Source organism: Balaenoptera physalus (assembly GCF_965194825.1).
Source record: "Balaenoptera physalus genome assembly, chromosome: 10".
NCBI lineage: Eukaryota > Metazoa > Chordata > Mammalia > Artiodactyla > Balaenopteridae > Balaenoptera > Balaenoptera physalus.
Window position 1 is genome coordinate 94,810,651 of NC_138889.1, and position 26,611 is coordinate 94,837,261.

Below are 26,611 nucleotides of genomic sequence, written 5' to 3' on the forward strand. Positions count from 1 at the left end.
AGGGAGAAGACTCATATCAATAGAATTAGAAATGAAGAAGGAGAAGTAACAATTGACACTGCAGAAATACAGAGGATCATGAGAGATTACTACAAGCAATTATATGCCAATAAAATGGACAACCTGGAAGAAATGGACAAATTCTTAGAAAAGCACAACCTTCCAAGACTGAAACAGGAAGAAATAGATAATATAAACAGATCAATCACAAGCACTGAAACTGAGACTGTGATGAAAAATCTTCACACAAACAAAAACCCAGGACCAGATGGTTTCACAGGCGAATTCTATCAAACATTTAGAGAAGAACTAACACCTATTCTTCTCAAACTCTTCCAAAATATATCAGAGGAAGGAACACTCCCAAACTCATTCTATGAGGCCACCATCACCCTGACACCAAAACCAGACAAAGATGTCACAAAGAAAGAAAACTACAGGCCAATCACTGATGAATATAGATGCAAAAATCCTCAACAAAATACTAGCAAACAGAATCCAACAGCACATTTAAAAGATCATACACCATGATCAAGTGGGGTCTATCCCAGGAATGCAAGGATTCTTCATTATATGCAAATCAATCAATGTGATACACCATATCAACAAACTGAACAATAAAAACCATATGATCAGCTCAGTAGATGCAGAAAGTGCTTTTGACAAAATTCAACAACATTTATGATAAAAACCCTCCAGAAAGTGGGCATAGGGGGAACTTACCTCAACATAATAAAGGCCATATATGACAAACCCACAGCCAACATCGTTCTCCATGGTGAAAAACTGAAACCATTTCCACTAAAATCAGGAACAAGACAAGGTTGTCTACTCTCACCACTATTATTCAACATAGTTTTGGAAGTTTTCGCCACAGCAATCAGAGAAGAAAAATAAAAGAAAACCAAATTGGAAAAGAAGAAGTAAAGCTGTCACTGTTTGTAGATGACATGATACTATACATAGAGAATCCTAAACATGCTACCAGAAAACTACTAGAGCTAATCAATTAATTTGGTAGAGTAGCAGGATACAAAATTAATGAACAGAAATCTCTTCCATTCCTATACACTAATGATGAAAAATCTGAAAGAGAAATTAAGGAAACACTCCCTTTTACCATTGCAACAAAAAGAATAAAATACCTAGGAAAAAACCTACCTAGGGAGACAAAAGACCTGTATGCAGAAAACTATAAGACACTGACAAAAGAAATTAAAGATGATACAAACAGATGGAGAGATATACCGTGTTCTTGGATTGGAAAAATCAACATTGTGAAAATGACTCTACTACCCAAAGCAATATACAGATTCAATGCAATCCCTATGAAACTACCAATGGCATTTTTCACAGAACTAGAACAAAAAATTTCACAATTTGAAGGGAAGCAAAAAAGACCCGAATAGCCAAAGCCATCTTGAGAAAGAAAAATGGAGCTGGAGGAATCAGGCTCCCTGACTTCAGACTACACTACAAAGATACAGTAATCAAAACAGTATGGTACTGGCACAAAAACAGAACTATAGATCAATGGAACAGCATAGAAAGCCCAGAGATAAACCCCTGCACATATGGTCACCTTAATTTTGATAAAGGAGGCAAGAATATACATAATTTTAATACTTTTAAGCAAACGTTCTCATATTTTCTATCTTATTTCATTATGTCATAGAGAAAAGCTGCATGCTACTGCACCTCATATAATTCTTAACTCCAATGTGATCAAGAGTCTTAGGAATTCACTTAGGGAATAATCATAGATCTACCCCAAAACAGTTAGACATTAATTATAAGGAAGTCTAATAACACAGATGAGAAACTAGAAACTTTTCTGCTCTCTGTCCACACAACATTAGGGCGACATCGCAGCACAACTTGTCAGGGCACCCACTGCAAAGGCCTTTTCTTTCTTCCTGCTTTTGTTCTAGCAATCGTTTAAAACTTTTCTACTATGCATAGGATCCTCTTGGCACCAACCATATCTATACGTAAATTTAGGTAAAGTTAACATCTTCAAAGCACAAGAAATAAGAGTTGATTTATACATTTTGGAACACAATGCCAAAATAAAAATCTTAGAATACAGGCAAGATGCTATACAATCAAGGAGTGTCTTATAATCAGTTTGTTCCATAATTTTGGAATTCAATATAAATGAGTAAATTGAAAAGCTACAATTATTTTGGTTCTATAATATCATCTTGAAACTAAAAATTAGGTCTGAGGCAGAAGCATGATTCCAATCACAGTGGCCAACACGTACAGGCATTTTTCTCTCTATCTGGAGAGCGCTCTTATTTTTTTAGTAGCACTTGGATGACTGGTATTATAAGGATGTTAATACTACAGGATCACTTTTTAAAGGCCTAATTTGTCATTAAATTGAGGCTATTTCAAGTATGGCGAACCCTGTCTCAATATAACAAAATAGCCCAAATAATTTAATCATGAAAATACAGGAGCGTGTTACTGTGTGGTTGATGCAATAATAGAGCGTTTCCAGAGAGATAGCAGGTGAGTAGTTCTGGGTCGTCCCTCCTGGATTCAAAAGTTGGCTGTGGCTTGGCACCAACATTTGCAATTTTTTTCCCCAGCAAATATCATTGGAGATGATCTGGGGTATTGACTGGCTGGGGGTTCTTAGACAACAGCAGAAATTCCAGAAATTCTGCTTAATTTGTGACCATTTCCTCAGCTTGATCCCCAGAGACTGGGCCAGAGAACCTTGGGAACAACATAGGGATCATATTTTTGCCTACCTTTCACATCCAACACCATTCTAGAAGGTGAGACTTTTTTAAATTGAAGGATAGTTGATTTACAATGTTATATTAGTTTCAGGTATACAACATAGTGGTTTGATATTTTTATAGATTATACCCCATTCAATGTTAATATAAAATATTAATTATATTCCCTGTGCTCTACATTACAACCTTGTATCTTATTTATTTTATACCTCTGAATCCCCTTTCTTTATCTTGCCCCTCCTCCCACCATTCTCCCCACTGGTAACCACTAGCTTGTTCTCTGTAGACTGTTTCTGTCTTGTTATATTCATTCATGTGTTGTATTTTTTTAGATTTCACATATTAGTGACAACATACAGTATTTGCCTTTCTCTGACTTACCTCAGTAAGCATAATACCCTCTTGGTCCATCCACGTTGTTGCAAATGGCAAAATTTCATTCTTTTTTTATGGCTAATATTGCATTGTATATATATGACACAACTTTTATTATCCATATGTCTGCTGATGGACACTTAGGCTGCTTCAATAACTTGACTATTGTAAATAATGCTGCTGTGAACATTGGGGTGCACATATCTTTTCGAATTAGTATTTTTGTTTTCTTTGGGTAAATAGCCAGGAGTGTAATTGCTGGATCACATGGTAGTACTATTTTTAATTTTTTGAGAAACCTCCATATTATTTTTCATAGTGGCTCTACCAATTTACATTCCCACCAACAGTGAATGAGGGTTTCCTTTTCTCTACATCCTCACCAAAATTTATTATTTGTTGTCTTTTTGATTATACCATTCTGACAGGTGTGAGGTGATATCTCATAGTGGCTTTGACCTGCGTTTCCCTGATGATTAGTGATGTTGAGCATCTTTTCATGTGGCTATTGGTCATCTGTATGTCTTCTTTGGCAAAATGTCTATTCAGGTCTTCTTCCCAATTTTTAATCTTTTTTTTTTTCTATATTGTGTGGTATGAGCTTTTAATATTTTGGATATTAACCCCTTATTAGACATACCATTTGCAAACATCTTATCCCATTCAGTAGGTTGTCTTTTTGTTTTGTTGATTGTTTCCTTCACTGTGTAAAATCTTTTAAGTTTAATCAGGTCCAATCTGTTTAATTTGCTTTTATTTCCCTTGCCTGAGGAGACAGATAAAAAAATATTGCTAAGACTTAAGTTAAAGAGTATACTACCTATGTTTTCTTCCAGGAGTTTTATGGTTTCCAGTATTACATTTAGTTTTTAAATTCATTTTAGGCTTAGTTTTTATGGCGTGAGAAAATGTTCTAATTTCATTTTTTTACATTTAGCTATCAATTTTTCCCAATATGGTTTACTGAAGATACTGTCTTTTCTCTATTATATATTTTTGCCTTCTTTGTCATATGTTAATTGACCATAGGTGTGTGGGTTTATTTCTAGGCTCTTTATTCTGTTCCATTGATCTACATGTCTGATTTTGTGCCAGTACATTATTGTTTTGATGTCTATAGTTTTGTAGTATAGTCTGAAGTCAGGGAGCATGATATTTCCAGGTTTGTTCCTTTTTCTCAAGATTGCTTTGGCTATCTGGGTTTTTTTGTGATTCCACACAAATTTTAAGATTATTTGCTATAGTTCTGTGGAAGATGTCATGGGTATTTTGATAAGAATTGCATTAAATCTGTATATTGCTTTTGGTAGTATCGACATTTTAACAATATTAATTCTTCTAATCCATGAACATGGGATATCTTTCCATTTATTCGTATCATCCTCAATTTCCTGCATCAGTGTCCTACAGTTTTCAGAATATAGGTTTTCACCTCCTTGGTTAAATTTATTCTTAGGTATTTTATTCTTCTAGATGTGATTTTAAATAGTATTGCTTTCTTGGTTTCTCTTTCTGATAGTTCATTATTAGCGTATAGAAAAGGAACAGATTTCTGAATATTAATCTTGTATTCTGAAACCTTACTGAATTCATTTCTTAGTTCTAAGAGTTTTTTGTTGAGACTTTAGGTTTTATATATATATATTATCATATCAGCTGCAAATAGTGAGAATTTTAATTCTTCTCTTCCAATTTGGATGCCTTTTATTTCTTTTTCTTCTTTGATTGCTGTGGCTAAGACTTCCAATATGATGTTAAATAGAAATGGCAAGAGTGAACATCCTTGCCTTGTCCCTGATTTTAGAGGAAAAGCTTTCAGTTTTTCAGCACTGAGTGTGATGTTAGCTGTGGGTTTGTTATAAATGACTTTCATTATGTTGAGATATGTTCCTTCTATACCAACTCTGTTGAGAGTTTTTATTGTGAATACATGTTGAATTTTGTTAAATACTTTTTCTGCATGATGATCATTTGATTTTTATCCTTCATTTTGTTAACTCGGTATATTACATTAATTGTTTTGCAGATACTGAACTATACTTTCATAGCTGGAATAAATCCCTCTTGATCATGGTGTGTGATTCTTTACATATATATATTGTTGAATTAGGTTTGCTAATATTTTGCTGAAGACTTTTGTATCTATATTCATTAGGGATATTGGCCGGTAATTTTTTTTTTTTTTTTGTAGTGTCTTTGTCTAGATTTGGTATCAGGGTAATAGTGGCCTCATAGAATAAATTTGGGAGTGTTCTGTCCTCTTCAATTTTTTTGGAATAGTTTGAAAACAATATACATTAACTCTTTATATGTTTGTTAGAATTCCCCTGTGGATCCATCTGGTCCTGGACTTTGGTTTGTTGGAAGTTTTTTGGTCACTGATTCAATTTCAATACCAGTAATCACTCTGTTCAGATTATCTATTTCTTCCTGATTCAGTCTTGGAAGACTGTATGTTCCTAGGAATTTATCTATTTCTTCTAATGTCCAATTTGTTGGCATATAACTGTTCATGGTATTCTCTTATGATTGTTGGTATCTCTATGGTATCAGTTGTAATTTCTCCTCTTTCATTTTTTATTTTATTTGGGTCCTCTTTCTTTTTTTCATAATGAGGCTATCTAAAGATGTATGCATTTTGTTTATCTTTTCAAAAACCAGCTGTTGGTTTCATTGATCTTTCCTATTGTTTTTGTTTGTTTGTTTCTTTGTTTTTGTTTTGTTTTTTTTTTGTTTTTTAAAGATTTATTGATTGATTGATTGATTGATTGCTATGTTGGGTCTTCGTTTCTGTGCTAGGGCTCTCCGTAGTTGCGGCAAGCGGGGGCCACTCCTCATCGCGGCACGCAGGCCTCTCACTATCACAGCCTCTCTTGTTGAGGAGCACAGGCTCCAGACGCGCAGGCTCAGTAGCTGTGGCTCACGGGCCCAGTCGCTCCGCAGCATGTGGGATCCTCCCAGACCAGGGCGCGAACCCGTGTCCCCTGCATTGGCAGGCAGACTCTCAACCACTGCGCCACCAGGGAAGCCCCTGTTTGTTTGTTTTTGGTCTCTTTTTTTTTCCCTCTCTGATCTTTATTATTTCCTTCTGGAAAGGCACTTTTAGCCCACTCTTCTTACAGAACAAAGGCTATGTGGAAGATGTGAAACAATTCCAAGTAAAGTGATATTAAAAGCTGTGTTACCTTCAGGCTTTTTTTTTTAAGATTTTTTTTTTTAATGTGGACCATTTTTAAAGTCTTTATTGAATTTGTTACAACATTGCTTCTGTTTTATGTTTTGTTTTGTTGGCCACAGGGCATGGGGGATCTTAGCTCCCTGACCAGGGATTGAACCCACACCCCCTGCATTGGAAGGTGAAGTCTTAACCACTGGACCACCAGGGAAGTCCCTCTTCAGGTTTTAATTTATGTTACATCCATATTATAAATGCTGTGAGGTGATGCTTTGAAGACTATCACTGATATAGAAACTGACTCATGAGAGATTCAATATTTAAAAACAGGGAGAAGACTTATACATATAATATGGTATATATGAATGTATTGTGGAGAGACCTAATGAGAAACTGGAACAAAATACTTTAAATGCTTTCTCTAGGAGGAAATAGAAGAGATGATTTTCATTTTCTTCTTTAGAGTTTTCTTTCTTCAAAATGTTCTAATGACGTTGCATTATTTTCCTCACCATGTGGTCGGGGGGAGGGGTGTGGAAATGTACCCTTTCGAAGATGTAAAATGGGAAATAAATATCTCTTCTTTTAATTATAATCTCTTTGACCACAATTATAATCTAAAACTAGTGTAGAGAGTTAGGAACCTGGCTTGATGGGCAAAGACTCCGTTTTGAGATATATGGAGTCTGCTTAAGCTTATGGAATGTTCTTTCTGTTTCCAAAAAGTGTCTTAAAACACATTGGAAATTGACGACTATAATTCAACAAAGATTCTCCTTTGCTTTAGCAAATTCTGACATGTATTCAAAGTAGTAGAAAGAGCTCTAAAACCCAGGAAGCTCTTCATTTTATCGTGACTCTCCTTACAAAATTTTGATTAACGCCTCTGCTTCACTATAGAAAAATACACATGGGAGACAAATTGCTTTGTCCAGGGAGTCAAGTTCCATATGAACATTGTGCAATTCTCATTCACATGCTTCGATGGAGTCTTCTCCAAATTAAAATTTGAGGTTATATTGACACAGCCCTGAAGCCAACTGGCCTTTTTGGCTTTCATTATATTCCTATGTGCTTCACTCACAAAGGGCCAGATTGTAGATGAGAAAGTGAAGCTGAGAGCTCTTGAACTAAGAGCCGTGGAACATTACATATCCAAGGGTAGCGCAAGTGACTGGCATGCCTGGAACAAATAACTTTCTGCTGATCCATTGTGAAAATTCAGCAAACTCAATAGCCCTCTAAATTCCTCATTTCATTCCTGGAGACTAAAGTTGATTCTTGTACTTATTTGCTGGCTAACATTCTGTCCAGAGTCTTTTAAGAAAGAATTCTTATAAATTATCAGCAAACATTCTGCCTGAGTTTCAGTGCTTTAGATAGTGAGCACTGCAATTTGCTGGCTGACACTGTCTGCAATAGAAAATATTAACTTTCTGGCATTTCCAGGTCAATATTCAGAAAGATTGGGCACTGTTTAATACAAGATCTGCTATGTATTTACCAAGGGACCTTAAATGAGATGACTAGCAAATGGATCTAAATTTCTCATTTCTATTAGGGGGATAATATTACATTTTTTAAGCCTATCTCATGGAGTTTTGGTGAAGAAATAAGAAGAAATTCGAATAACTTGAAAATATAAGAAACACAGTATTATGTCACACTAACTTCCACAAACGTCCCTATATGTTTCCCTGAAAATCAACAAAATTCCTGATTTATCTCTTCTCTATGTTGCTACTTCTATACTTTTATAACAAGCTATTTTGTACTGGCACCCTCTTTCTCTCTCCCATTAGTATAAACTCCCTCTACTCCTATCCTATTTCCATCCAGACTCCAAATGAACGTTTAGAAATCTCTTCATATGCATAAATATTTTTTTCTATGACTGGGGAAATAAAAGAGAAGTTTAATTGGAAGAAAGAGTTGGATACTTGCCAGGTGCCTTGGGCTGGTTTTTGGTTCTCAATGGAGAAAGAGAATGCAGAGGCAAAATCTAATGGAAGCAATTTTTAGCAAAGATATGAATGTTTTGGGGCACATGCAGATCTGACTCTGTCCCAAGAGACAAAGTATGCCAGAAGCAGGAAGAAGATCCTTCTCCCTACATCTGAATGGGACTCAGCACTGTGCTGACACTCAACATTTTTGGTAACTCTAAAGACAGAAACTGTGGCATGCACATTGACTTTTTTAAAGGGATATTGTGGCAGTAAACTTCACTTTCTAAAAGGATTTACAAAAAGCAGATGTAAAAGCTAGAAAAAGACAGGAAAAACAGGGTACAAGTTTCATGGTCACCTGTTGGTAACAGGTGGGCTAGAATCATGCATGAAACATCCCTGTGGGTGCTCTTACTTTTCCAGGAGCACTTGACAGAGGGCCATGAGATGCAACTCTTACTGAGTTAATCCAATCAAGACACGTTAGACTATTTCTTCCACAGCTATACCTCTCTGCCTCTCTATTTCCTCTTCTCTTCTCTCCCTCTTCTTTATTCTCTTTTTCAGAGTTCATAGTATTTAGCTGTATTTTCTGAGTTATTTCTGGATTCACTTAAAATTCTGTTTTCTCATCTACATATGCAGTTGGGGTTATATCATGTTCAAGAGTCCTTTGCCAATCACCAAACTATGATTTTTTGAATCTAATGACAGAGGAGATCATACAAAAAGTGTATTGCATGGGCGCCAAGTCTGGGCTTATACCCCCTGCTCCTACTCACCAGGGAGAATCTTTAAACCTGGTGGAGTAGAGTATGTGAAAACTGGAATCTTACACTCCCTTCCCTTATGTAAAGCCATAAAGTCACTTCCAAAGCAGGTTTCTGCCAACTTCCATTCTGACAGGAGGTGGTTTAAAGGAGGGATTAAGGGCATGGGCTCCAGAGCAAGGTTGCCTCTGTTTGAAACTCAGTCCTTCTACTTACTAGCTTTGTGGCTTTGGCAATTTAATTAACTTCTTTATGCTCCCACTTTCCTCAACTGTAAACTGAGGATGAGTGCAATATTACCTAAGTCATGAGTTTGTAACAAGGGTAAATAAATTTATATACAAGTGTCTGTTACATAATTTATATAATATAAAATTTGATAATAATCAAGAAAGAGCTACTCTGACAGATGAGAGTATTTGTCACATTAAAATCATTGTCTGATTATAATTTTAATATTCCCTCTAAGTCTGTGCATCCCACGAAGGCTGGACCAAATGGCACGTGAAACATATTTGATGACTGTTAGCTAAATAAATGAAATCTTCGGGTGAAGCCCTTCATTTCTTTCATTAAAGGAAAAATTCTATGACTGACAAATAAATTGAATATTCTGCACATGGCACTACAAGTTATAGAGTTAAATAAGTCACAGTCTTTGTTCTCTGAAAATGTTTAGTCTATTTCTTTTAATCCTTAATATCTCAAATCTTGAATTCTCAGTTTATAGAATAGTTTACAGAATTCAGATCTCATATTTAAGTAGAAGATTCCTACATGGCGAGGAGCTGGAGAGGAGGAGAGTAGCAAGCTTTAGAGAGAAAACTAGGGCCTGCCTCCCCCTACCACTCGGCAAATTCATGGTAAGGGCCCAGTAGGATTAGGTCCAATCATCCCTGGGCACGGATTATGTCTTCATTTTGCTGTTTTTCTTCCTGACTCTGTGGACTGACATTCGGAGGACCCGGGAACAGGTTGTTGTTAGCTCTGCTACACATTAGAATCACCTGGGAGCTTTCAAAATGTATTGACTCTAATGTAATTGCTCTTGGGTGAGCCTGAAAAACCCTCCCAAGATAATTATAATGCATAGCCAGAATTGGAACCCAGGGGATGAAGTGAAGCTGTTGTAATTAATTATAGCTTTACTAAGGATGCAGAACTTAGCACAGTGATTTCTAAAACATGGTTCAGTGGTATAACTAGAGTTACCAACTTGTTCTGTTTCACCCAGAACTTCCCAGGTTTATCACTAAAAGTTCCATGTCCCTGGAACACCCCCTACCCCGCAGTCCCAGGCAAACCAAGATAGTTGATCATCCTAGATATAATAAAAAATGACAGAAAGTTATTTTATTTATCATATTCAGTATGAAAATGTACTGCAAAGCTATGGATATAATCAATTATACTTAATGCCAAAGTTTTAAATAATGGAAACCACCAATGCATTAATTTTGTGAGGTAATTGTATTTGAGTGCATGTCAGACTTTATAATAAAATGACTCCTGTCACTTCTGCACCTATATTTAAACATTTTAAAAGATGTTTCCAATTTGCAAGTTTGTTACCCTGCACTTTATTTTTAAAGTCATCCCTGAGCAAGCCTGTTCACAAAAAATTATAAGTACTCTCACGAAAGTGTGTCACGTTCAATCAAGTGCTGAAAAGGTTCAAGTACATCTGCTCTGTGATTGCTCTTTTAACAGCATCAGAGTCAGTTATGCAAGAACAAGGAAACGCACAACAATCCACAGTGGTATCATTTTAATAGATATTTTAGGCTTCATTTTAAATTTTAGGTGTTTTTTTCTGACTTTCATTTTTAATAAGGAACACAAGCAATTGTAAAATGTTCGATGGTGTTAATTTTATTTTGAATTATTAGTAAGGGTTGGTACATAGTAGGCAATCAATAAGAATATGTTAAAAGAAAGAAGGAAGGAAGGAAGGAAGGAAGGAAGGGGGGAAGGGGGTGAAGGAGGGAAGTCTTTTCTACTATTCTTATTGAAAGCTCTTCTGGACTACTGTATTTATGGGAAAAAAAATCTTAAAATTGCATTGTAAAGTCTTTAGAAAAGTTTCATTACCAAACTTCTAATCTATGTGAATTCATACTTCCTTTTTGATATCTAGCCAAGATAAAACAGTAATAATTAGATGTCAATGCTGATTTCAAATTTGTTCTCCAATTGAAGAATTATACACACACATATATATTTAAAGCATTCTTGAGCTAAAGTGACACTGAACTAGATAAGGTATAAAATTAAGTTTCTAGGTTTAATCTTTCTGGATCAGTTCTGTGGGGAGACAAATGGATTACTTCATGGATTGAGAACATAATTTAGCTTCTATATACATGAGATAATTCGTCCCCCCCCCATTTATTCCTGGAAATTAAATTCCACAGTTCTCTTTGCAATATCTGCCTGATAGGGCATGTTCTAGCACAGCGGAAAGCTAAAGATGTTGGCCACCCAAGTCAGAGGATTTGTACATACTCACTGGGCTCAAGGTAGATCTTAGTTGCCTGAAAATTGCTGAGAGGTTGTATGTCTCTCAAGTTAGATGCTGAAACTTGGCAGTTTACCCAAAGAAACACCAGTTTTGAAAGAGTAAGAGATGGGGAGTTTGCTTCTGGTGTTAGAGGGTTGCTACCATGACTAAAAACAGCTTTGGAGATTCAAGGGAAAAGCAGATAATAACCTTTTCTACTGGGACAGCCCCTCAAAGGGCTCAGATTATATGCACGTACATTGCTTTTGCTTCCTATTTTTCTGTCTAAATCCAGCTGAAGCTGTCAGCTCTCTGACACACTTGAGATCTTGAGTCCTGGTCACACTGTAACTCTAGCACATAGTAATGCTTGATGAAAGTATGTTGGATAAACCTGCCTTTTCACAGGCCATCCTGTACACCCAGATGGAAGGGTGGAAAGGTTAAGATGAACAGGAAATTTGGAAAAGGTTCAGCAGTATAAGTTATTACAAGTCTTCTGATAATAGAGCAGTATTAAATTCATGAGACACTGAAAATTGAATTGCTGAGACAAGAGCTATTGTGACTAGAATAGCAAATGTCAGATCATGAATCTATTCGCATGGCAAGGATCAAAAGATGATTAGTACAGGTGACAGAGTTGATCTACTTTACTTGAAACATTGAGGCTTCATTTGGTTACTAGGAGGTAAGAAGATGGGCTGCAAACATTTCTTCCATGTTATCTGTGCTCTGCGTTCCAAACTCTTTTAGCCTTCAGAGTTTGGGAGATAAAAGCATAGCAAACTTGTTAATATCAATTTCATAATTTCTTCTTACCTATTTCTTCTTTCATGACTTTTGAAAAATGCACAACTGGTCTTATATCAATAGGCATTTATATTTTCAAAATGGCTTTATATTTTATGGAGAGTAAAAAGGAAGTCAATAGTGATTCTCTGGGTTCCATTTGCATTTATACAGGGTCTATGGCAAGAGAAAGGACTTACAGAGTGAGAGTTAATCTCATACTGAGGTCAGGATTTAGAGCTATTTAAAAATAAGTGGATAAAATTCCTATTATATAGGAGTTTTTCCTTAGAACACCAAACCCAAAAATCTGTAAGAACGTCCTCCCAATCCTTGATTGATTGACTGATGGATCAATCTGTGTATTTGCTTATTTATTTACTTATTAAAACATTATCAGAAATATCTTTTAGGAACATCCATATAAGATGCTATGTGTCTAGGCCAGGGGCTTTCAAACTATAGCCCATGAGCCAAATCCTGACCATTGCCTATTTTTGTAAATAAAGTTTTATTGGAACACAGCCATGCCCATTTGTTTACAAATTACCCATGGCTGAGTTGAGTAGTGGCCACAGAAACTGTCTGACCTGCAAAATCTAAAATATTTACTATCTGGCCTATGGTAAGCAGAATAATGGCCCCTCAAAGATGTCCATGTCCCAATTTCCAGAACTTGTGATTATGTTACCTTGCATGGTAAGAGAGACTTTGCAGGTATGTTTAAGGATAACAAGGGTCCTTATAAGAGGATCAGAGCCAGAAGACATAAGGATGGGAGCAGAAGCCAAAGAGGAAAACAGATGCTACACTGCTAGCTTTGAAGATGAAGGAAGGGACCATAAGCCAAAGAATGCAGGCAGCTCCTAGAAACTGGGAAATGGATTCTCCCCCAGAGCCTCCAGAGGTAAAGCAGGACTCCTCATGGCTTGGTTTAAGCCCAGTGAAACTGATTTCAGATTCCTGACCTCCAGAACTCTAAGATAATAAATTGGTGTTACATTAAGCCACCAAGTTTGTGAGTTACAATTGCGGCTGAGCTTGTGAGTTTCCTATTGCTGCTGTTTGTGAGCAGCAACAGGAAACTCACACAGGGTCCTTTACTGAAAATGTTTACTGACCCTGGACTAGGATTTAGTGTTTCCAGAATAATAATCTGTTGTAATAAACAAAAACCTTCAGCCAGGACAAGGAATCCAAATATAGAGAAAAGCTGCTTTTCAGTGTGGTCTTGGGCAAATATCTTACCCAAGTAAATCCTCTTTAAAGCATTTAAGACAGACCAACTAGGCAAGATAAGTGAAGGGGCCTTTAATCCTTCTGTAAACGTATAGGGTGTCGTGCATTTCCTCAACAGAAAGGTATACCTATGCTCTCATAGATCCCAACGGGGGACAACTCACTTGGCTAAATTCTAAAAAAACGACCATGAACTTTAAGGCAGGTTAATTTTTCCTCTAATTAACTCACCATTTCTGAGATGGAGGCTGGGAAGTCTCACAGTTGTGCAATATTATTTGAGATAAACAGGTCAGGAAGCAGAAGGAATGCCTTACTAGTAAAGTGAATAGCAAGGTAAGCTTACTAAGATTTAATTCTTAAATTCTGAATTTAAACTATATGGACTTATTCCAGGAGGCTGACATGCTTTTAGTTGTGTGATAAGGAGTAAATACCTGGACACTTCTCACAAGTGCAAAAGATTAATATCTCAGTTGTCTGGAATAATCAGCAGTGCTATCTTTAGATATAAAGGAAAGTTAATTTTTCAGGTCCATAATTATTATTTTTATTACAACCCATTTTAAATGATATACATAAAATGACAAAATTTCCTTCTGTGTTAACACAGCTTCATTGATTTACCTTAATAAAAAATCTTTAAATAATACAATGCTGTCACAATGAACATCTATTAGATCTTTCAATTTTACACTGTTCTGAAAGTGGTATGAAGTTACAGACTAAGTCTGTACTGATCTTTGGTTATAAACATGAACTTAGTTCCTCAAATAAGTCTCATCAATGATGCAAAACTCAAAAGGAAACAAATTTTTCCAACACCAGTGTGCATATTCTTCTGAGTCACACAGAAATTAAACAATTTTCCCCATGTCATTTAGTAAGTGGAAAAGATGAGATCTGAACTCCAGCGATAATTCTTCCCTTGACTACCTCACAATATGGCTCAAGAATCAATGAAGATGATGTAAAATGAAAAGGCTTTGCTAACTCCAAGTACTCATTTGTCTGTGGGTATATTACAGAAATTCATCACTTAGCACTGAGTCTTAGTTTTTAACAGCAAAGCTCTCCTTCCAAAAAGCAACCAGGGTTAACAAAATCAAATAGCTCAAAAACACTTTTTGTCTTGTCAGCAAATATTGGAAGAGATGGGGTATCTTTCAAAGAGAGTCACACACACAAATAAATGTCTTAAGTGTTTGATCTTATTTAGGCACAAGGAAAGATGGCATATCTACCTGTAAAGAGTTTGACTGGCAATGTTTTCTTAGCCTTATTATCATAAAATGCAGAAATGCCAATTTTGGGGAAGCCCTTAAAAATACATGAAATGGGAATATCTGGCTTTGAATCTGAACTCCACCACTCACTATGTGGTTTGGGCCCATTATTTGATCTCTTGGTGCCTTGGTTTTCTCATCTGTTAATGAGAGTTACTACAAATACCTACTTCTATTCCTCAGTGCATCTCAGTTCCTTCATCCGTAAATCAGTGTAACAATACTATCAACCTCATAGGGAGGTTGTGAGGATGAAAAGCCATAACACAGGTAAAACACTTACAGCAGAGTCTGGTGCATGGCAAAGAAGCCTTAAATGGTAGCTACTATTTTTATTATTGCTTTAGGCCAGACACCCCAGACACCATGCAGAGAAGCTGCAAATGGTAGAAACAAATCAAAACAAAACAAAACCAAAACAAAAATCAAGCAAACAACAACGGAAAAGAAAGCAGAAACAAACACTGAATTTACCTTTAAGGAGCTAGTCTCTGAATTGAGAGTCTAGTAGAAGTATTTGTGAGTAAAGATGATCTAGAGCAGACGTGATTCCATTAGCATGTTATAGGCTCATCCTTAACCAGAAACAAACAGGACACAACATTTCATTAAAGATCTTTGTGTACACTTTACTTATTTTCAGGTTTGCAAGTATATATATATATATATATATATATATATATATATAATTTTTTTTTTAATAGAGAATTAGAAAGTCCTTTAAGTTTGCAGACTGGCATGGAAGAAAGAGAGTAAGTTTAGAGTTGGAGAAGCCCAAGTTTGCCCTCAACTCACCTGGGATTCTGTTCCCACTGGAGAATGGAGGCGAAGCAGAGGAAGTTTACACAGATGAGGCTTAGTTGACCACAGCTCATATTTCTTACGTGATAGAGCAAGGCTTCAGACTGGGGTCTATCTCTGCTTCACGCAGCATTAAACTCCTCCCAAACTGCATTTAGTCTGACAGTGTTTGCGCCTAGGATCCTTACAATTCCGTTCTGTTCTTTCTCTTCTTTAGACCCCTCCATCCTATCCTTCTCTTCTATAGACTCCACTCCCATCTGTACCTCTGCTCAGGCACCCTCCACGGAGCATGTGGACCACCTGCCAGCTCTTGCTCTCTGGCCTCACTAACAACCTCTGTTTCCTTCCTCACTACTGCTCTGTCTCCACACTGCTTTACTCCTTCCAAACTGCTGCTTCTCTTCCTGGTCACCCACCCTGCTGGACTGTTCTGCCTTTTCCTCCACCTTTCCCGCGCTACCTGAATAAGAGTTCCGCAGTTATGGTTGGCCTTGTCTTCACTGAGTAGAGAATTTCCCAGATACCAGTCCTACTGTTGTTACCACCAATATGAGGCACACCTTGTTACTGCCTTGCAGATGCTCACAATATAGCTTTCATGAAAGAAATGACATTCTTGTATTAAGAGTCCTATAAGGGTGGGCAGAGGTCTATGACAGTTAGTAGAGAAATCACCTATGAGTGTGGTAATCTGGGAGGGCCTCATGGAAGATGTGGCACTTAGGCAAGGAAATGAGGATATTTGTCACTCATTTTATCACCTAGTTGACTAATCTGATCTTGACTTTAATAGTTGGGAATTTTTGTTCTTAAAGAAAAAATCCAGAGAAGTGGGAAGAGAGAAAAGGGCATAGTAAGTAGCAAGATAAAGAACTGATGGCATGAATAAAAAGCAGGATCAGAAAAATGAAGGATACAGCCCTGAAAAATTTCCTTTTTGATATGTAATTTTTTGTAAAGGATGGAGGCTTAGGAATCCTGCCTCTGAAACTGGCTGAGCAATCTTGGATAAATTATTTCACTTTCTAAGCCTTAATTTCAGTATCAGTTCAATGTAGATAAAAATAATAGAAACTTGCTCCATGAGGTATTGAGAGTATTAAATGAGATAATGTGTGATAAACATTTAGGTATTAGCTGTTATACAGTAAACAGCCAATTACCCTGAGCTATTTTTATGGGGATAAGGGGGCCAGGCAGATACACTGTATAGAGGCTTCTCTGAATCATCCATATTCAGACAAGGCAATAGAACAGTTAGCTTGATGGACGTCACTCCCTGTGACACTGGTTTCCTCTTAACTGGTCATGGAAGAAACTTAAAGATATTACACACCAAGGCACTAAGTATGGTGCTTTGCATACAAAAATATCACAGTTGAAGAATTCCCAGTAAAATGGCTGCTGCTTCTGGAGAAGTGTGTGATTAAGAAAGTACATTTCTTAAAGACTTTCTCCTCCAGGAAGTGTCCAAGGATAATTAAAAGGAAATGTCAACAAAGTACAGGGATAGAAGACTCAAATGGCTAAGAATTACATCTTCCCAGAGACATAAGTATCCTTGTCTCTTTATTTTTGTTTACTATGTATTTGTTAAATTTACTGTTCAACTGAACATACTCTGCTCCCTTCAGTTTGCCAAAGTTGTGTTAGCCTGTAGGGATCCGTGGCTTTCAATGTCAAAGAAGACACTGGGGACATCACCCATCCTCCTCGAGCCTGGAACTGATGAAGTATTTAGGTACTGGATGTGTGACCTTGGATAAATTACTTTTCCTTTCTCACACTTTCTCCCATCTGCCTTTCATAAGCTCTCTTCTGCCTTCCCATCCTCCCATGCTCCTTCCAGAATGTTCTTCAAGCACAGTGTCTCTGAACTCAAGGATTCTGGTCACTGTTTCTTTTGCATGGTGTCCCTACCCTGACCCTAGTCATTGTGCAATTCAAGGAAGAAGTCTGAAGCATGTGAACCCAGGACTACTCCAACCCCTTGTTTGTGACTTAACTAAGCAGTATAACCTTCCATAGGCACATCTACTTTCTGAGCCTCACTTCCTTCATTTGTGAAGTGGTGATAACCAACTCCATGGCTGTTGTGAGGATAACAGGAAATAAATCACTAAACACAGAAATAGGCACAAGGCGCTTTGGGATTATTTTGTTTTTGTTGTTGTTGTTATTTTACTTTCAGGAATCCTGAAAATAACTATGGGAATGTTATGGGAATCTATGAAGTGAAGGAAAAGTACTTTTAGCCCAGAATTTTATAGCAGTGTATACTAAATATTACAGAAATTAATTCAGTAGTCTGTATGTGAATGTAAGACCCACCCTCCACACTGCTCTCAATGCTATAGATGTCTGATCCTGTCTGTATCTGACACTGGACTTTCTTTCTGTTTAAGTTTGCACCCTCAAAAATATGCCCCAATGACACTCTTGCTGCCCTGGTTACCGCTAGTCACTCTATACGCCCGCTGCTTTGCTTAATCTACGGATCTTTGCTTCATCTGTGGCTCCTCAGGCCTATGTCTGTACTTTAGCTCAGATGTCAGTCACCTTGCCTTTAGTTGTGTACTTTGTCCTGCATGCCCTTTACAAGCTCTCTTCTGCCCACTCACCGTCCTCCCTTCGTGCACTCTACATCCACCCTTCAGACTCAATTCCTTCTGACCTCCATTCTCCCCAGCACCTTCCCATGGACACACATGCATTCGTATACTTTGCATCACACTGACAATGTTCCAGTGCAATTTTTGTTTGGGTATTGTTGCCACTGCTGAGCCTGCAGCTCCTACTGCATGCTGACATTTTTCTTTTGTTTTTTGGTTTTTTGCAAACTTACTCTGTACCTGATGATGGGCTAAACAATGTCCTATATAAATGTATTTCATTCTCAAGTATTTTTATTAAACTTATTTTATAGATAAAAAAAAAAAGGTCAAGGTGTTTACAATAATTTATGCAACTTGTATATTTTGGACCATAGGCATCTGACTTCAATATTTTAACAAATATTTATTGGTTAAAAATAAGTGAATGAATAAATGTCAGAGAAGATGAATTCAGTCAACAATTCTCAAGGTCCTACTCTGAGCAGACCATCACTCTGAGCAGATTTATCAGGAGATGAATATGAAACTATTTTATACATATCATATACATGTCATATAATATGTATAACACATAACACATACACATACATATATGTGTATATATGCATATACATACATATGTGCATGTTTTTATATCTTTGTTATTTTTTACAGAACACATTTTTTCAAATCCGAGGTGTCTTAGCCATCTCAAAGTCAGAGAAAAGAGCCTAAATATCAAACCACTTACTGTGTGTCTCTCAACAGTGTCCTGAAAACAGCATGGCCTCATACTATTCTTATTAAGATGGTCAGATATAAAGGGGAGAATTCAATGGCTTAATTTAACATGACTCAGAACCTAGTTACATCATCTTTAGAAAGTTCTGGAGTTTAAGAGAGCCTCTGATTGTTCAATGCTCCTTTAATCACTACATGTGGAGAATTGGAATGTCACGTTATTTGCCGTTGCTACATCAATATCTACCAATGTATTATTGTAAATGCAAAGGTTAAATGAAGCAGCCAGAATTGATTTATGCTCTATGGCTGATGTCAAAAGTGCATGGGAGAAAGTAATGAGATTTTTCCCATTTTCCTCAGCACCCTCCCACAGACACACTTGCATTTACGTACTTAACGTAATCCTGAGAGAAACCCAAAATACCTCTTGGTGTTTGCATAAAGGCATAGGGCAGATAGCAGTAAGAGACTGCTTCTTTGCCATTCTGTAATTTTGCAACGCTCTCCAACTGTGTGTGGGGTGATCTGCCCATACTCTGACTAGGCTTGGCCAGGGGACTTGCTCTGATCACTAGAATGAATCAGAATTGATAGTCTGCCAGTTCCAAACCTGAGCCTCAAGTGTTTCTCTGGCTCTCTGCGCCATGAGAACTCGCCGAGGGTGAAAGTTCTGGAGAATGAAAAACAGGAGGGGCAGAGACCCAAGTTTCTGGGTTCCTTCAGTTGAAGTTAACCTGTATCCTGATATTCAGCTGACCCCAGACTCTTCAATAAGACCAGGGAAGATCAACAGAACCATCTAGCTAATCCCAAACCAAGAGATGCTAGTTGTTGCAAGACTTCATTGAGGGTTTGTGGTTGTTGGCTTGACAGGAAATGGTGATACAAGACTCAGTTTAACTGGGGATGTAACTGATGAAGGAGAGAGAAATGAAAAAGATAATAATAATAACAGAGGAAGCCAAACAGTGCCTTATCTAGAGATGCAGACAGCTCTCCTTCAAGAAATCCCAAGCTGATTTACAGGAGACCAGCTAGAGTTGCCTCTGGGGTGTCACCAGAAGGTCTAAGAGGTCGCTTGGAATAGGAAGGATGTAGAAGGAGAAAAGCCACTGAAGTTAGCCAAAGGAAGGATTTGGAAAATGTAATAGGTCCAAATGAGCCAAAATTACAGAAGCTCTGGCTTATTTATTATTGAAAAATAAGTGTAAATTCTTATACCAGAAAAAAAAAAAATCAGAGTTTAGGATTATGGCTAGTGCTGGAGGAGTTAATTAGCTACTGGAGCTGAGATAAAAATTAGAACTAGATTTTTTTTTTTTTTTTTTAATTTGAAAGAGATTTGAAAGTGACTCAATCCAGTTGTTGGTTTTTAAAAGCTTTTATGCTTCACTCCCTTTCTTCAAGTAACTATTCCAGTGGGATCCTCATATATAGTAGATAAATGAGCCCCTAGCTGAGTTCGGGATGGAGTAGGGAGCATGGAACCCTTTTCCCCAGTCTCCATGGTGCTCTCTGAGTCACTGCTGTGGAACTTCTAGGGCTTCACTGGCCACGTGTGCAAACCAGCCACAATAGCAATGTTGGGACTTGAATGCCTCACAAAGGGCTTTATTATACAACTGAGCGCCTCTATATGGCCTAAAAATTATTTCTATACTTGTGAACATTATGATGTTTACATTTTTCCTCTTCCACCCAGTACAGGATACATTGAAGGCTGATTTGGGTATCTTTTCTTTGGAAAAACTTAATTTCAAGGACTATTCATCCACTTAATTGTTAGTATTTTACATGAATGGTAGTTTTTCAGAGGACCTTTCCTTATGAATAATCACTCTACATCTTGATTTTCCAGTCTCTGCCAAGGGAAGTTTTCTTTCCTTCTGGCTTAGAGTTCAGTACATTTCTATGTCCAGCATAATATTTTATTTCACTGGCTGATGAATCTTAACATTTAGTGTCCCTCTGAGGGTGACATGGGATAGTTCTCCTATATCACCTTTAAAATGGTGTCAACTACAACCACATCCAGTTAAAGTGAATGTTGGATAAATAAACAAAGCCAAGATACACTTACAATATAATGTCTAAGTTAGAGCAAACATATACTAGAGTCCTTATCCTTTTACCATAATGTTCAAGCTCTTCAGTATGGTAGGCATGACCCTTCATTACATAAACTCTGCCCATTACTTCTTCATCTACAACTTTGAAATCATATTCAAAGTCTTTGTACTTCATCAAAAATGCCACGATGCCTAATCTTGTTAAATTTTCACAAATGCTGTTCCCTTGCCTGGGATGCTCTTTCTCACTTGTCGACATATTAAATTTCTCTTCTTCCTTTAAAACACTGCCTCAGCCTTACTTCCTACAATGAAGTTAAATAGTCCCTCTTCTCTACTACTTGTTTTCTATATATATATATATATATATATATATATATATATATATATATTCTTTTGCCATTGCACTGTACCATAACTGTGTATGTGTCCTGCCTCTACCCAATGAGAAGAGCAAAGTCCAATATAGCATTTTCTGTATGGCAGACATTCGTCACATATATAAACTCATTTAACCTTCATAGCTTTATGGGAGTAGGACTATTATTATCATCTTCCCCTTTTACAGATGAGGAAACTGAGGTACCAAGAGTTTACATAGTTAGTTGGGATCCGAATCCAGGCAGGCAGGTTCCAGAGGCTATATATACTATGTTGTCTCTTGACATTGTAGGCTCCCTGAAAGCACAGAGAACGTCTTGATGCTTCCATATTTGCCAATCTGAACCAAAGTTAATATGGCACACACAATTTCCACTACTGCTATTAAGAGGTGCAACAGTATCTTATCTGGGATACTCTTGCTTTCTAGGGGGATACTAGTATTCTGGCAACTATAAATCCCTCCATGAACTTGAATGGCAACAGTGAAAACAATCTGTACGCTTTCACTCAGATCACAGCAATCTAGCCAGTTATATGCTGCTTGGCTCAGATCATATTTCTTTGAAGACCTTTTATTACATGATATCCTATATGCATTTGTTTAATGAAACTGATGCTATCACCACTCACATATGGTTGTCCCACAATTCTGCTGCTAAAGCAGATTGGGGAAAAATATTTTCTTTGATTCCAAGAGATGAATTGACTTGACTTATCAATGTATGCTTGCTTTCCTGATTTTACTTTGGCTATTGGAAGAACTGTGTCTGGGTAGATTTCCCATTCTAATCACTCAGAAGACAGCTGTGGGGTCCCTGAATATTAACAAACAAGTGTTCCAAGGAAAACAAGACGCTGGCTTGAGGGCATTTTCAGTGATTTGACAGGTCAGCCAAGCATTCATGTCGTGAACACTCGTCACAAGGTATTCGTAGCCAGCATGATGCTGCTGGGTCTCAAAAGTGGTGCACAGCAAACAAAGTAGAGAAACGCTTCAGAATGTGGAGAAAGGCAGTCACTAAACTAGCAAAGCCAATTATGATTTTTCAAAATGCAGTTGGTGGGGAGTTCAGCAGTCAGTCAGTGAAATGCAATTTTCTGTGAGGTAGCAGGGATTTATTGTACTATAGTGCTTTTATTTCTCCAGTTATGGAATTAAAGGACATGACAGAATAGAGAGTAGAAAAGAAGGATTCCAGAAAGAAGGACTGGATAACCGTAAGGGAAAGCATCCCTGATAAATATATATCCTAGAGCATCTGGTAATTAGACTGGCACTTAATTTCTGATACTTAAGTCTGGGGTTTGCATACACTACTAGTTTTGATGTCACATATCTACGATTGAATTTGTGCTTTCCCCGTGTAACTGTAGAGGGTCAGGTAAAAGACTCCTCTCCATTCTCTTTTTAATCAAGTAATTTCTACATAGTGTGTAAGTCATTTTCCAAGGGAATACAGTGACTATATAGTATTGGGGACTGTAAAAGTTCTCCCCTGGTCAACTAGTTAAAGGCCAATGTGGAAGTGCCTCTGCCTGTATATTGCCAGTCCAGACTCATCTTACAAACTCTGTTTCTATAGTAACCTATCACTACTTTTTAACTCCATTTGGGCATCTCACAGGGCCCTCAAAACTCAACGAATCCCAAATGCAACTCAATTATTGCTCTCCTGACAAAACGTCTATTTTTTTTTTTATTCTCGTGCTTATTATTTCAGTAAATACTAACATATCTGCCTACTGTCCAAGTCAGAAAGCCAAGTGGATTCAGAGGGTTTGCCAGAAGGACTGTGGGAAGGCATAAGGCAGAAGAAGGGTTATGGAAGGCATACCAGATTAGGGCGCAGAAATAAAAGACAAACACTAAAATATGGGAATGGGCACCTAATTCTTCCCTGTTCCGATGCCTGTGTTGCATCTATCACTAAAATCAGCCATATCTATCCCTGGGAGAGCCCTCCATCTCTCCATTTCTTTCTTCCTACCTCTCTAGTCAAGCCACCATCATTTCTTCCATTTATTACTGCACTGGTCTCCCCATTGACCTCGGAAATCCTCTCTACTTTCTACAATCCACAGACTCACATTTGTAATCAGAGCTTTTTTTTTTTCTTTTCAGTGCAAAGCTTACCATTTCACCCTCTAACTTAAAATCCTTCATGGTTTTCCATTGTCTCCCAAAACAAACCTTTAAATTCCTAGCAAGGCTTTGACGAGACCAACTAGGACCAGGCTTTGATTCTGCACTGGCCCTCCCCTCTGGTTCTTAACTGGGTGTAGATTTGGTATCTCAGGGGGTGTTTGACAATGTTTGGAGACAGTTCTGATTGTCATAAGTGATCAAGAGTGTGCTGGTTTCTAGTATGTAGAGGCAGGGATACTGCTAAATAGTCTACATTATACAGGACAGCTTTCTCACAACAAACGATTACTTGGCCCAAAATGTCAATAGTGTTGAAGCTGATAAACCCTGAAATCACCTTATCTCATGGCCTCTTTCCTTTCACTTCCTTCATTTCAGCTATTTGTTACTTTTTTCACTTCCATGGATACACTACATTTAACCACATCTTTAATTCTTCCGTATGGTATTTCTTTTTCCTGGAATAATCTACACATTTTCCCCTCTGACCCCTAACCCTTGACTTGACCAACTCCCCCTCATCCTTAGTTTTTTTTTTTTTTTTTTTTTTATAAATTTATTTATTTATTTATTTATTTTTGGCTGTGTTGGGTCTTCGTTTCTGTGCGAGGGCTTTCTCCAGTTGCGGCGAGCGGGGGCCACTCTTCATCGCGGTGCGCGGGCCTCTCACTGTCGCGGCCTCTCCCGTTGCGGAGCACAGGCTCCAGACGCGCAGGCTCAGTAGTTGTGGCTCACGGGCTTAGTTGCTCCGCGGCATGTGGGATCTTCCCAGACCAGGGCTCGAACCCGTGTCCCCTGCACTGGCAGGCAGACTCTCAACCACTGCGCCACCAGGGAAGTCCCCTCATCCTTAGTTTTCAGCTTACTTACTTACTCAGGGAAGCTTTTCCTGAACCATCATACTAGATTTGTTTCCTTTGCCATATGTTCTCAGAGAACTCAGTATCTTTCCTCATAAACACACTTTTATTGTCAGCTCTCCCACAATACTGTGGAATTAATTCCTCAAGGGTAGAGACCATGTCTGTCTCATTCACCTGAACTCCAGGGCCTAATATACTATAATATGCTGCCCTTAAGAGTCTCCCTATATACAATGAAAGTACTCAATGAGTAAGGCCTAAATTCATGCATGAATAAATGAATTAAAATTGCTTCCATTAAACTACAAAATTTTGTCAAACCAGATCTTAGCTCAGATTTCAGTTGGCCTGTATTGGAGGCAGTTGGTCTGTAACTCCCATCACCACCAATCCTTTTTCCAGTGTAGGGCACAGGCTAACTAATGACATCCATGAATGTTCTGTGACCTTTTATATTTTGGAAGTATGATTTCAAGTATCCTCACTGTGAATGAAGTTTAAGAAGCCTGAATCTATCCTTACCACTTTTTAGTACCAGTAAAAGTCTTTGAAAATCCACAACCAAGTGTGATGTGAAAGCAACAAGAGATGAAAAGTTTCTCTCTTGGAATCACAATATGTGAGTTTGCCAGTTTATGTGTTTCACCTAGAAAAACATATTTTCCTAGATCCAAATACAATTGGATTTGTAAATACCCATTCCTATCATCATCTCTTTAAAATAGCAAGGTTGGATGTCCTTTGCTTTCCTTGATATAAAGTGTTCTCATCACCTTTTATACTTACCTATTTCCTCTCTTTGGAGAAAAATACCATCTTCCCAGTGCAAGGGGCTCAATGAAGACTTTCACACAATTTTTTAGAGACAGGAAATTTTTGTTGTTCCCACCAGACACTAGTTTCCTCAAAATTCCAGATACAGAGTAGATAGCATTTGAATATCTTGATCACAAAGGAAAGGCCCATCTGGTTGAAACGAAAGGAAAGTGGCTGTCCTGTAGCCTTCGCAGACGTAGATGCAGCTCACAAACTACTCATTCAAGCTGCAGACAATAATACAATGATGTAATTTCGGATGTATTCCATTGCGATTGGAACAATCTGTAACCCTCCTAATACTGGGCATAAGGATACTGAAGCAGGAATGACACCGGTTTCTTTCAACAGGGTGACATTTAACGGAACCATACAGGAAATTTCATGACTTGGCCAAATGTGAAAGAGAAATATTCTCTTGGGCGGAAAGAGTGTGTATCTGTCCAAGGGGTATTTATACTCTACTCTCGCTGCAGAGAGAAAGAAGGAAACTTACAGAGTAGATTAAGAAAAAAAAAAAAAAGGTGTCTGTAATAGTTGATAGTCCCCAGCACAGACTGTGCTACACACTTTGCAGCCATTTCGGGGTGTACAAACAAGAACTCAGAATTTAGGCAAGAACTTTAGACATCAAACAAACAAACAAAAAACCCAAACAAACAAAAAGTAGGCAAAAAGAATTGGATGAAGACAGATCAAGAACTGAGACTTTTGGGAACTCCTAGCTGTCCAGTGGTTAGGACTGCAAGGTTTCACTACAAAAGGCGAGGGTTCAGTCCCTGGTCGGGGAACTAAGATCCTGCAAGCTGCTTGGCATGGCCAGAAAAAAAAAAGCCCTGAGACTTCCTTATATTTGAATGGTTATAAGGGTTACATTCAGTTCCCCAAGCAAGAAGTAAACAGGTTGAGAGCTCAATCTTTTGTCTACTGTGGCAGTTCATGATCGATCCCTCACTACTGAACGAGAGTAAGCAGTGTGTAATCCTCTTTAGAGAACAGTATGGTTATTCATACTTTATAACTTCTTTTGACATATTCAAAATGTGATGAGTTAAGAAGCCTCTTCAAGTTTATGTAAATGCCTAGACTAGGCGAACCCTATTAGCATGTGAGCTTTGTGCTCGGACTGGACCATCCCAAATAAAAAAACAGCGACACATATCTGCAGGCACTAAGCATCCCATTTATATTAAAATATTTAATTCTTATAACAATCTGTAACAATTCAACAAGAAAGGTACTATTATGATTTTCATTTTACATCTAAGGAAACCAGGCCTAAAGAGGTAAAATGACATGCCTGAGGTCACATAGCTAGTGAACAGCTGAGACTCAAATATCTGAAATATTCG

The 26,611-nt window shown here is 37.7% G+C and overlaps 1 protein-coding gene and 1 long non-coding RNA gene across 11 annotated transcripts in view; one reads left to right on the plus strand and one right to left on the minus strand.

The window, feature by feature from the left end:
- Nucleotides 1-26,611, minus strand: part of LRRC4C (leucine rich repeat containing 4C) — a 1,215,963-nt gene that overhangs the window by 744,741 nt on the left and 444,611 nt on the right. The window lies entirely within an intron of this gene.
- On the plus strand, nucleotides 1,633-15,262 carry LOC309636492. Its single transcript, XR_014250026.1, has 2 exons — nucleotides 1,633-5,816; nucleotides 6,152-15,262. It is a non-coding gene; the product is annotated as an uncharacterized lncRNA (long non-coding RNA).